At 32.9% G+C, this 12,549-nt stretch overlaps 1 long non-coding RNA gene and 1 pseudogene across 1 annotated transcript; one reads left to right on the forward strand and one right to left on the reverse strand.

Moving 5' to 3' along the window:
• Nucleotides 1-1,577: 1,577 nt before the first annotated feature.
• LOC143223538 (uncharacterized) lies at nt 1,578-6,699 on the reverse strand. Its single transcript, XR_013012949.1, has 2 exons — nt 4,967-6,699; nt 1,578-3,435 (listed from the first exon to the last, which is right to left on the reverse strand). It is a non-coding gene; the product is annotated as an uncharacterized LOC143223538 (long non-coding RNA).
• A 213-nt stretch (nt 6,700-6,912) lies between these two features.
• LOC143223535 (heat shock protein 70 B2-like) lies at nt 6,913-8,910 on the forward strand (annotated as a pseudogene).
• Nucleotides 8,911-12,549: the final 3,639 nt, after the last annotated feature.

A 12,549-nucleotide genomic window follows, 5' to 3' on the forward strand; every position in this document is an offset into this window, starting at 1 on the left:
TTTAGATTTAACAAAATTATAAAAACAAAACAATAAACATTATCATTGATAAATTTCACGAAATTAACATTTTAAAAAATATATATTGTCGCGTGTATCATTTCTTTCCACATCTCGCCCATCAAACACATAATTTAAAAGAAAATGTGAAGCATTATACCAACATATAAGCATACACATCTAGTTCTATATGAATTCAATGCCATGTTATTCGATCACAACAATATGTAATAACAAAATATTAAACAATTTTTAATACAAAATCTTTACATTTCAATACAGCATTATCTCAATGTTTTGGGGCAAATGATTTCTCTGTACATTGTATTTACTGTTTATTCATATAAATGACGTGTTTCGGTAACTGCTAAAATATTCAAGTAATGAGAAGCTTCACAAATACATCTTTTAAAGTTAAAAATTTTAAGTGTTCAACTAAGTGCTAAAGTATAAAATTATAAACTAACTTAAACATTTCAAAGTATCTATATTACAGAATAATAACACTACAGTAAAAATTATGAATATTAGTTCTTACAGAAAATAAACCACAATTTGATAATAAATCAATACATTTAATGTAAAATCATATCAGTCACTTAATATGACTAAGTGTAAAAAAAATCGATCATTTAATGGCAAAAGTATCTGAAATATTTGGATAAGCATTATTTATAATCAAGAAAGGTGAAAGGAACAAACGGTAATAATTTTTACTGCAACGTTTATAGGTAAACAAGAGAGAATCCTCATTAACCGCGACACTTAAAATTATTTTAGGCAAGAGTGGGTTGTGCGTATACCGAGTTTGTTTTGATAACTAATCAGAATCTCTAACTGCCTACTCTCAGGCCCGGCATGGCCAGGTGGATTAAGCCGTTCGACTCGTAATATGAGGGTCACGGTTTTGAATCCCCATCGCACCAAACATGCTCGCCGTTTCAGCCGTGGGAGTGTTATAATGTGACGGTCAATCCCACTATTCGTTGGTAAAAGAGTAGCCCAAGAGTTGGCAGTGGGTGGTGATGACTAGCTGCCTTCCCTCTAGTCTTACACTCCTAAATTAGGGACGGCTAGCACAGATAGCCCTCGAGTAGCTTTGTGCGAAATTTAAAAAACAAAACAAACAAATCGTGGTCAGTTTAAATGGTTTGACCTCCTGATCCAAAACTGTATGTAATTAGATCTCATATTGGTCAAGAGATGGTGGAATTATGAGCTAAACGTTTGTATCTGAAAAAAATTCAGAGCCATTTTGTGAGCTGTTATTCTGCGGCTAAAAACTCTCATGCCAAGTTCATTTTTAAGTACACAATATACAATAAAAATACAGGTTTTAAATTTTAATTTATATTAAGGTTCAAACTGGAAAACGCTGACAGGTTCAGATGGAAATTTGTTTTATTCATGGCAGTATAAAGTTCAAAACTCAAGTATGGATAATATTATACTTTTTTAGGACTAAAATAAAAGTTATAATGGTGTATTTTATACATGTGTTAATAACTGTACACTAGAGCGAAGAGAGGGGAATAGGTGTGTTCATGGCACAGAAAGAATAAAACGAAATAAGAATGTTTTTCGTTCAGAAATGTCACATTTTTACTTATTTATAGACCAGATTCCCTACAATAGGTGACAGTGACTTGTTGGCGATACATTTCAATAATAAACAAACAATACATTCCACTTTTTAAAATAATATCTTAAAGAAAGCTAAACTTATATACAAACGTTCGCCTCACTGTTAATTACCACAGTTGTACCCAGAGCTTTAAGTAATTATCATTTATTGTCAGAATCTACACAAACTAGTTCAGATACTTTACAATACAATTACCAAAAAAGGTAATTCTTTTCTACTCTGTTCTTACAACACAATCTGCAATAATTTTACTTTTAAAAAGCGACATTATATGCTCTTTAAAGCTAAACTCACAATCAAACAGGCTATATCTATCTATCTAAATTTAGTAACTTTTGCGAATGTATAGAGAATAGAACTTTCCACATAGTACTAAATAATATGATGCAACAATACTTAATTAAAACAACTAGAAAACTTAAAAAAGGTGTAGTAACATCACATCAATTCACAAAACTTCAACTACACAACCAATGATTCCTAAACAAATTAATATAACCTTCGGTATTAAAAGTAACTTAACATTCATAATTGCGCCATATAAACTACATCAACCATAAAGCTAACATCACACAATGAATGATAAGGGCAAAAATATTTTAAAATCAATTCTAATATATTTTTCAAAAATAAACATGTTACTTAAAGATATTCTACATTCTAATCAGATAAGAGGAAATATTTTGATAGCATATATATTATGATCACCAATATATGTGAATTTCTTTAGTCAAAATTTTAAATAACCTGACAAATACACATTCAACACTAAACTTTGAATCAAGTGTGCATTTTCCACTTTTTTTAATAATTTATTATGCAATTTTAATAAAGAGGTGTGGTTTCTTCAATAAAATAATATATATATATATATATATATATGTGTGTGTGTGTGTGTGTGTATAGACAAAGTTTGGAAATATTTAAGTTAGATTATGAAATAAACGAGGTATAATTATCCTTTAATTTATCCTATAGATTAACTAACAACTAGGCAATGCCTAGTTCTGTATTGCAAGAGTACTTCCAATATTAAAGACTGACAATTTTTGTTCATTGTTAGTTAAACAAATTCCAAGTTACCTGGTATTTTCCCAATAGCCCCTATTTTGAAACTTACATTACTATTTTGACAAAATGTAAATAAAAATACAAAATATTGTCCAAAGAAACACAAACATTAAAACAGACTTAACAATATGCTAATAAACTTGTTATAAATACTCTGTGACTAATACCAACAACAGAACAAACAAGTTAAGAGTTTTCTCTTAGTATTTTTCTAATACAAAATATCAGAAAATATACAAAATAGAAAATAATACAAATACTATCGCACTAGTTAAAGTTAATAAATTCATCCATTACATTCCACTTCAGAAAAAAATAACTTCCTAGATCTTTAATTTTTAACTTTGTATGAACTAAAAACATTTGTATGCCATGGGATTGTTTTAACATTTTACGAAATCAGGAAAAAGTTATTTTTTTATTCTAGAGTAAACACCTATTTACACATTCTTATAACAATATCTTCCACTACCTATTTTTCTTACATTATGAATTATACTAGCCTCATAAATATCAACTGTATTCCAAATAGCTATTCATGCAATATTCATACTTATTTTCACATTCCTCTGAGTTCAGAAATAAATTATTTATGACTTCACAAATATTCTCAATATAATCAATGACTTAATCCATCTAAAATTGATAATATAGCATATATTTCCTTGTCCTGGTTTCCTTCATCTATATCCTAACTGAAGCACATAAATATTGGACGGCTGAAATAAAAACTTGTTTCTTAGAAAGAATGAAACATGCACTTTTTTTTAATTCTTCTTAATATACAAAAAACCACAAAAATTGCATTAAAAACCAAGATAGGTATCAATACTTATAAAAAAGACAAACTTTATGTGAGTACGTATATATTATTTCCAACTTCACAAATATTCTCAATATAATCAGTGACTTAATCCATCTAAAGCTATTAACCAGTAATATATTTCCTTGCCCTAGTTTCCTTCATCTACATGATAACTCAAGCACCCAATTATTGGAAGGTTAAAATAAAAACTTCATTCTTAGAATGGATGAAAATTGTTTTTTTATTATAAAAAAAACACTAAACGTGCAATAAAAAACTAAATAGGTATCAATACTCATAACAAAGACAAACTGTATGTGAGTACTTATATACCTAATATTTAGGGTAAACCACGTTGCAACTACCCTGCAAGTGTTTTGTGTTATATTTTTCTTTCTTACCCTTTATTACATTCTTTTGAAATTTCTTGTTAATTTCTTTCACAAGTCTGTTTGTTTTTCTCATCTCATTTCCATGCAAGTATTGTGTTTCTTACATCTTAATAAATATAAATTGAAATAACCATGGTTTAGTGGTCAGCCTACTTTCCTTTCTTCTCATCCATTACAAAATTTTTTAAACAGTTCTTTGAAGGCATCATCCACACCATCTGTTTCTATATTAATTGAAATCATTTAAATGCACCTTCCAAAAATTTCTCATATCCTTTATTGTTGATTTGCTGAAGCATCTAGATAGCCTAACAGACTGACTTTGAATAAGTACTGATATATGATCAGATATGAGTTATTTATTATGCTCCCTGTAGCCAGATTCAAAGAATTCTTGGTAGAGATGTTATCAGTTAAATTATAACACATTAAAATTATTCTAGTTGGTCTATTAATTAGGAACTAGATCCTTCAGAAATAACAGGATTTAAAGTTACAACTGTTGTGATCATTCATATAGTACTTTAGCAAATGAATATTTATCTTGCCACACACATATAGTAATTAACAAGCTTCAAATATGTATTTCGTTTATATTGTTCTACAAAATAATCCAAATGACAACAAGTGACTCTAATTGTTATATTTTATTTCTTTGCTTCGATATATACATCTTCAAAACAAGAAACATGTAACTAAACATCTTTCACATTTTAGAATTCTTAAAAGAAAGAAGCCCCATCACCACCACTTAAATAAACCTTCCCTAAAATCTAATAAATAGCTTTACTGTAATTAATATCACCGAGGTTAGTTCCAGGAAGGCATGGAAGTTCCCACATTAGATCTTAAATTCTATACAGTTTGTTTGTTTCGGCCAAATTTTTAATTTTACAAGTACTTGCTTGAAATCTGACTAATACAAAGAGCAAGATTTGAAAACATTCTGCTCTGGCACATCAGCAACATTACCACTCAAAGCAGATCAGTTAAAAAAATGAAAGTCATTATAACTTAAATTGGAAACAACATACAAAGATGATTACTACTAACCTGTTAGAAACTGTTGGAGTGATGTCAAATCTCAATATATAACAGATGCTTTACCATGTACTCCTATATGCAATTATCAGTTGAGGTTAGTTAATGTTGCACACTGTTTATCAATGAAATTACAAAATATGTAAATCTTGGATCAAAGATGGACCATGTGACACCTCTCTCTTTGCATTAAAATATTCTAAAAATGAGCAATACTTGCAAATTAGAATTAGAAAAATTTACGTATAAACTCCAAAATGAAATGTTACTACAAGTTTGAGAAATTTATTTTCATTATTCAAGTTCACATTACTACTCCAACTGACTTTTACCTACCTCAATGTATTACTTCTTTAGATTAAAAGTCAGTTAAGTTGAGGAGTTAAACTGTGATTATATTGCTTACAATTTCAAAAAGCTTTCAGCATCATACTTCTTAAATCACATAAAGCAATAATATGTTTATATATGTATTTATTAAATGTATTCTTGTGCCTCACACACAGTTACCACGTTCAATTCAATTAAAATCAAACAATTAATAAAACTGGTCTTTTTGCCATTCAAAATACGTAATGATTACATTCCTCACAAATGCAAGTGAAAACGCTGTCTTTGTTGCACACTATGCTGATTGGAGTAATGATTTCCTCCAATTCAGACTTTGGCAGTTCATTAATTTAATTCTTAAAACTAACTTCATGTTAGAACATCTTGAAACATGCCGTCTCACTTCAACCATATTCATCACTAAAAATAAAATGGACTAATAAATTAGTAGAATAAAATATCATTAATGGGCACCAACTAAATCTGGACAGTTTAAAAAGGAACTGGACTACAACACAAGGTTATTTCTAGTAAATTGTGTAACGTAAACAAATGTTTTGACAGCAGAGCTTGCCTCTTCATCACGTTTTTCAAGCGTCAACACTTACAAACTTTGAAAAATTAAAAAAAGTAAAATATTTGTCTGATTGTTACACTGATATCATATTATACACTATTTTATGGAACTCGCATGCTGTTAGGGAAACACGATCAATAATGTCGTAAAGAAATCACAAGTAATAAGTTGCATAATAGTTTAAAAGAACATGGAGGTCCGTATGGCCATATAGCTATAGATACAGGTAAATGAATATCACGTACAGGCTTCTTTTCTATTTCACTATATATTTCCTCGCGACATTAAGATGTTCGAGTTTTAATAAACATTTATTTATAGTCACTTTACTCTGATCACAAGTTCTTAATAAAAAAAAAAAAACCAACAGAAACAAGCTCTCTTATCAACTATTTTTTCAAAACACAAAGTTTAATACTAGTTCTAGCTTTACTTTACTTAACACATTATTCGTAAACTCTCAGTGTATATAACACAGCGTAATAGCACGTATGATATGCTAATTTTATATTCGGAACGTATCAGTACTAACTTTTAATCTCATTGTGATGGTGAAAATTTATAAACACCGTAACTTAGGCCTACTTTACGAAATGGAGTAAATGTCGACACTTCGGCAGAAACGTCCATCTCCCGTCTGTAGACCTAATTACTAACCTGCATTTCTATTCAAATCAAATCTTTTGAAGTTAAACACAAATGATCTGTGAAAACTAAACTGTTCGAATTGCATTCCTTCGATAAGGTAAAACATTTGCACGCTACACGTACATTACTTGTCGAGAATTTTCCCGAAGCTACCTCAAGAGGATAGTACACCTACTGTTAGCTAGAAGGAAAGCCGTGATTGGCTAAAGAACACGCGGGAGGGCGCTGTCTAAAAGCATTATGAGTCAACGTTCGAGAAACTTCGAGAAAAGTTACAAAGAATATAAATATTGCGCTCAACGAAAAGTTCGAAAACGTTCTGCAATCGAGTAGTACTTGAAAGAATTTTCGAATTACTTGCTGTTAACAGTTCTGATAGTGAATATTAAGTTGAAAAGTCTGACTTATACAAGGAAACATGTCGTGTGGAAGAGTACCAGCGATTGGTATTGACCTCGGAACAACTTACTCTTGTGTGGGAGTTTTCCAAAACGGAAAAGTCGAGATCATTGCCAATGATCAGGGTAACAGAACAACGCCAAGTTACGTTGCCTTTACAGATACAGAGCGATTGATTGGAGATGCAGCAAAATCCCAAGTATCTCTGAATCCCGAAAACTCAGTATTTGACGCCAAGAGACTCATCGGCCGTCGGTATGATGATCCAAAGATCCAGCAAGACCTGAAGCACTGGCCTTTCACTGTCGTTAATCAAGACGGTAAGCCAAAAGTGAAAGTTTCATTTAAAGGGGAAAATAAGCTATTCAATCCTGAAGAAATCAGTGCCATGGTTCTAACAAAGATGAAAGAAACCGCTGAAGCCTACCTTGGCCAGCCGGTGAAAGATGCAGTAATCACAGTTCCAGCTTACTTCAATGATTCCCAGAGACAAGCTACCAAGGATGCTGGAGCTATTGCTGGACTTAATGTACTGAGAATTATCAATGAACCAACAGCTGCTGCATTAGCATACGGTCTCGATAAAATCTTCAAGGTGAAAAGCATATCCTCGTATATGATCTAGGAGGTGGGACCTTTGACGTGTCAATACTCACCATTGACGAAGGTTCAATGTTTGAAGTAAGAGCCACTGCTGGTGATACGCATCTGGGTGGTGAGGACTTTGATAACAGGATGGTTAGCCATTTTGTAGAAGAGTTCAAGAGAAAGCACAAAAGGGATCTGCACAAGAGTCCTCGTGCTCTTCGGAGACTGAGAACTGCTTGTGAAAGAGCCAAGCGAACACTGTCCAGCAGTACAGAAGCTTCTATTGAGATTGACGCCCTCTTTGAAGGCATCGACTTCTACAGCAAAATCAGCCGTGCCAGGTTTGAAGAACTGTGTATGGACCTCTTTCGAGGTACACTGGAACCTGTTGAGCGAGCTCTTTCTGATGCCAAGATGGACAAGCATAGGATTAGTGAAATAGTTCTCGTTGGAGGATCCACTCGGATCCCCAAAATCCAGAAGTTGTTAAAGGATTTCTTCAATGGTAAAGATCTATGTATGTCGATCAACCCTGACGAAGCTGTGGCCTATGGAGCTGCAGTCCAGGCAGCCGTGTTGAGTGGTGATACCAGTCATAACATCAAGGACGTGTTACTAGTAGATGTAGCACCTTTGTCTCTTGGTATAGAGACTGCTGGAGGAGTAATGACCAAAATTGTAGAACGAAATTCCAGAATCCCTTGCAAGACCTCACAGGTTTTTACGACCTATTCTGACAACCAACCTGGAGTCACCATCCAGGTATTTGAGGGAGAAAGAGCAATGACTAAAGACAACCATCTGTTGGGGAAGTTTGAACTGATGGGTATACCTCCAGCACATCGTGGTGTGCCTCAGATTGAGGTGACTTTTGATATTGATGCAAACGGCATTCTGCATGTCTCGGCCAAGGATAAGAGCACAGGAAAGGCTGAAAGTATAAGGATCACCAACGAGAAAGGACGACTGTCGAAGGACGAGATTGATAGGATGCTAGCAGACGCTGAAAAGTACCAACAAGAAGACGAAAAACAGCGAGAAAGAGTAAGTGCTCGTAATCAGCTAGAGAGTTACGTGTATAGTGTAAAACAGGCAGTCAATGAAAGTGGCGAAAAATTGTCATCTGCTGACAAAGAGAAAGTTAACCAAAAGTGCGAGGACACGATTAGGTGGATAGACAACAACAGCCTAGCAGAGAAGGATGAATTTGAGTATAAACTTAAAGAAGTTCAACAAGAATGTAGTCCTATTATGACCAAACTCCATCAAACAACTGATTCTCGAAATACTTCTAAGAGTTCACGATCTGGTCCAACGGTTGAAGAAGTGGATTAATTGTAGAAAATATAATAAACTGTATATAATGTAAAAACTAAAAACATGTGATAAATCATATAACACATTTTCGGAACAATATTTTCTCACGTGCTTCATTTTAATTTATTTTCATCAGAATGTATGTATAATATGAAAGTTGTTCTTAATCGTCTTAGCCTAGTCAACGTTATATTTTTATATAAATAAAGCTAGTTTTGTTAATTACGGTTTTTTCTGGTGCGTTCATATCTTGTAATGTAAGTAGTAAATATGAAGTTTATATCCGTTAATTGTTTTGTTGTTTTTTTATGAGAGGACTGTCACGTTTCATGATGACGTAAGTTTGCCATTTTTCCAATTAATTGGGTGATCGGTAAGGATACCAAACAGCTAAAACTTTAGATTAAAATGTGTACAACATCTAACTCCATTTACTTTATAAATCAATTAGACAAAGTAAACACTTGTATTCAATATGGACTAATTTTTCCAATCTGGAAACTTGTAAGCATTTATAATAACGAGTTTGGAACCCAAGTGACTAAGCGCTAAGTTTCTTTGTTTCAAGTTGAGCACAAAGCTTCACACAATGGGTTATCTGTGCTCTGTCCACCACGGGAATCGAAGCCCAGTTTCTGGCGTTGTAAGTCCGAACACACACTGCTGTGGTGAGGCGGGGAGGGGGATTGACAAGCACGGAGGCTCGTTACTCTAGAAACCAACTTTCGATTCTCGTGCAGAACGTAGCACAGATAGTGAATAGGGTAACCTCGTGTTTAACAAGAAACAAACAAAATTCGAATTTTGAAACTGTGCAAACGGTTGAGACAAATAATAAACAAAAACTAAATCGTCAACAACTGAATAATTTAGCAGGAAACAATTATCACAATGTAACTTTTATCAGCATGAAACCCGAGTTATCACTTTGAAACCAATAAAAAACAATATCTCTAATAAAGCTCCTACTCGTTTGTTAAATGCTCTGTTTAAATGCACTTTAAAATATTTCTTTCTTTCGCCCAAAAGACTTTCTGTTTGTTTTGGAATTTTGCGCAAAGCTACACGAGGGTTATCTGCTCTAGCCGTCCCTAATTTTGCAATGAAAGAAGGCAGCTAGTCATCACCGCCAACTCTTGGGCTGCTCTTTTACCAACGAATAGTGGGAGTGACCGTCACATTATAACAGCTCCACGGCTGATAGGGCGAGCATGTTTGGTGCGACGGGGATTCGAACCCGCGACCCTCGGATTACGAGTCGAAAGGCCTTAACCCATCACGCCGGGACAAGAATTTATGTGTGTACCTTTTCCTAATTTTGAACTGATAGACCAGAGAAGGAAGACAGCTCGTCAACAACACTCGTCTCGCCAACAATTTAGATACTTTTACGAAATAAACAGAACACAAATCATGAACTTTCGAACCGACATATCCTTTCTACTATTACCAGTTTTAGCCCCTATCTGTTACAAATTTTATATTATCGTGTATATTATTACGGCATTTCTCTGAATTATGTTTTTTCTCAACTATGTTTCTGTGTAAAAATAGTCTGTTCTAATACGTAACAAATCTGTAAATACTTCGTGTAGAACATTCATTTTAATACACAAGCTAAGGATTTGATAACTTTTGCTTGTTTTGCAGCCTCCAGCACTAGATGACATGTGACAGTAGAAACCGGGCTGATTTATTTAACAAAATAGTAATAGTAAACAGGAAACAAAGATGTTCATATTTAACACTAAACTTGTTTTCTCATCCTCCTTGGCTTTACTCAATATACTCTTCTTTTAACAGCCCTAAACCTTCATTTTGTGAAAACGTTTCAGTTTTCTCTTCGACCTCAGCGAACCTGAATACTAACATAAGGCTTGCCAATTTTACCCACAACTAAAAAACGTTAAACTTCGTATCATCGTACAATATGTACACATAAATATTCAGATTGTGATTTACAAATACGTAGAAGTTCAAGTGATGAGAATGTGCTGTCATCTGTTGTTCGAGAATAAAATTAAACCGTCTTTCTATTAATTCAGTTGTGAAATGAGCGTTCTTTTACCACCTTTCACGAAGTGGAATTATCTTTGTACATACATAGCCTACACATTAAATGACTAAAGTTAAGGCATCCCATACTTTAGAACAAGTTATTTTGAAACTTTCTATGTACTTATATTTCTATGTCGTGGGATTATTTCAACATTTTATAACATCCAGTGGCTGCCGCGGATCCTTTCTTGTATTTAATTTATTGTAGAGTAAATACACTATGGATATATTCATTTTTAACACTACCTTCCAATTAATTTATTTTACTTCTTGTTCGTTTGTTTTCTTTAATCATTCTACCGTCTCCAATTTCACTTACATTCCAACTGGCTATTCAAGAAGTATTCGTACTAATTATGAGGTTCCTCTTCGTATTTCAGAAATTAATTATTTTGGACTTCACCAATTTTCTCAATAAAATCATATTTTAATGCAACTGAAGCATTCAGCATGGCATATATTTACCTGCCTCGTTTTCCTTTTTATATATATACTAAATGCAGGAAATTGTGCTTCTTTTTTATCACTTCTTTATATAAATAAAACCACTAAAAGTGCAATAAAATCTAGAAAGGTATCAATGCTCGTAAGAAAGACATACTGCTCCCTAGCATTCTATCAATACGTAATTACGAGTGGGATCCAACCCTCCTTTAACACTGTGCAAGTTCGGTTCAGATTGATGAAGATATGTTAAAATTTATAAAATCATACGCACGCATGTTCATGATTATTTATATAATCAAATGAATTTGAACTGTATTAAAACTCCACAAGTTATGTACGTAACACTCATTTCTTAAAGAAAGATATCAGTACAGCACATCAACCCCCCAAAGCTTACATACAGGGAAACCTGTAAGCTGTGACTCCAGAAAACATTTTATGCTGACAGAAACAATATTGAACTAGGACGATGCAAGTTTATTCATTAATATCATGAGAAAATTCTCGCTAACGAAAACCTCACCCAGTGTATTTTTTTAGTTAAGAATAGGAAAACATAATATACATGTCGACCAGTTTCAATACAGAAAAATGTGAAAGGTTACATATTGACAGCCTCATCTCTCAATGACTGGGTAACATTTAACTACCAAATTTTGACAAATGCGGCGTAATAAATTTATTCTCCTATTAAATTATTACTTTTCCATGTTCTTAACATTTTCAAACTCGTAAGGTTAATCAAAATTGCATTTACATGATTTCACCAGTGATGTCTTTTCAGTTGTACATCATTTTACATCTATGCAAGTTCACCAATTTTCCTTCTTCTTATTGGCATTGATTACGAAATGTATTGACACTATATTCCCATTTCAGGCCATTAATAATGGTGAATTATTTGAAATTTTGATACTGTTAAAAAGAAAGACGTAAATTTAATGTAAATCAACTATTCAGAATCTTTCTACAATGAAGTGATATTAAAATGCATCGTGTAAAGAATTTAACTAGAAAATTATTTTTGCTGTCTTTAAAGCCTCTGGTAATGCATAATTATTAAGTAATTCACATAGGCTAGAAGATAGAACATGAATACATATTTTGATAAATTTCTTGATACACTTTGAGGTTATGGATAGCTTCACGATTATTCGTTGCATTATCAAATAAAGACGTCATCAGTAGTAACACGTTTCAAGAAAACGTATTTTATCATTAACATTGTAAA

Source organism: Tachypleus tridentatus, chromosome 8, assembly GCF_004210375.1.
Source record: "Tachypleus tridentatus isolate NWPU-2018 chromosome 8, ASM421037v1, whole genome shotgun sequence".
In the NCBI taxonomy this organism is placed as follows: domain Eukaryota; kingdom Metazoa; phylum Arthropoda; class Merostomata; order Xiphosura; family Limulidae; genus Tachypleus; species Tachypleus tridentatus.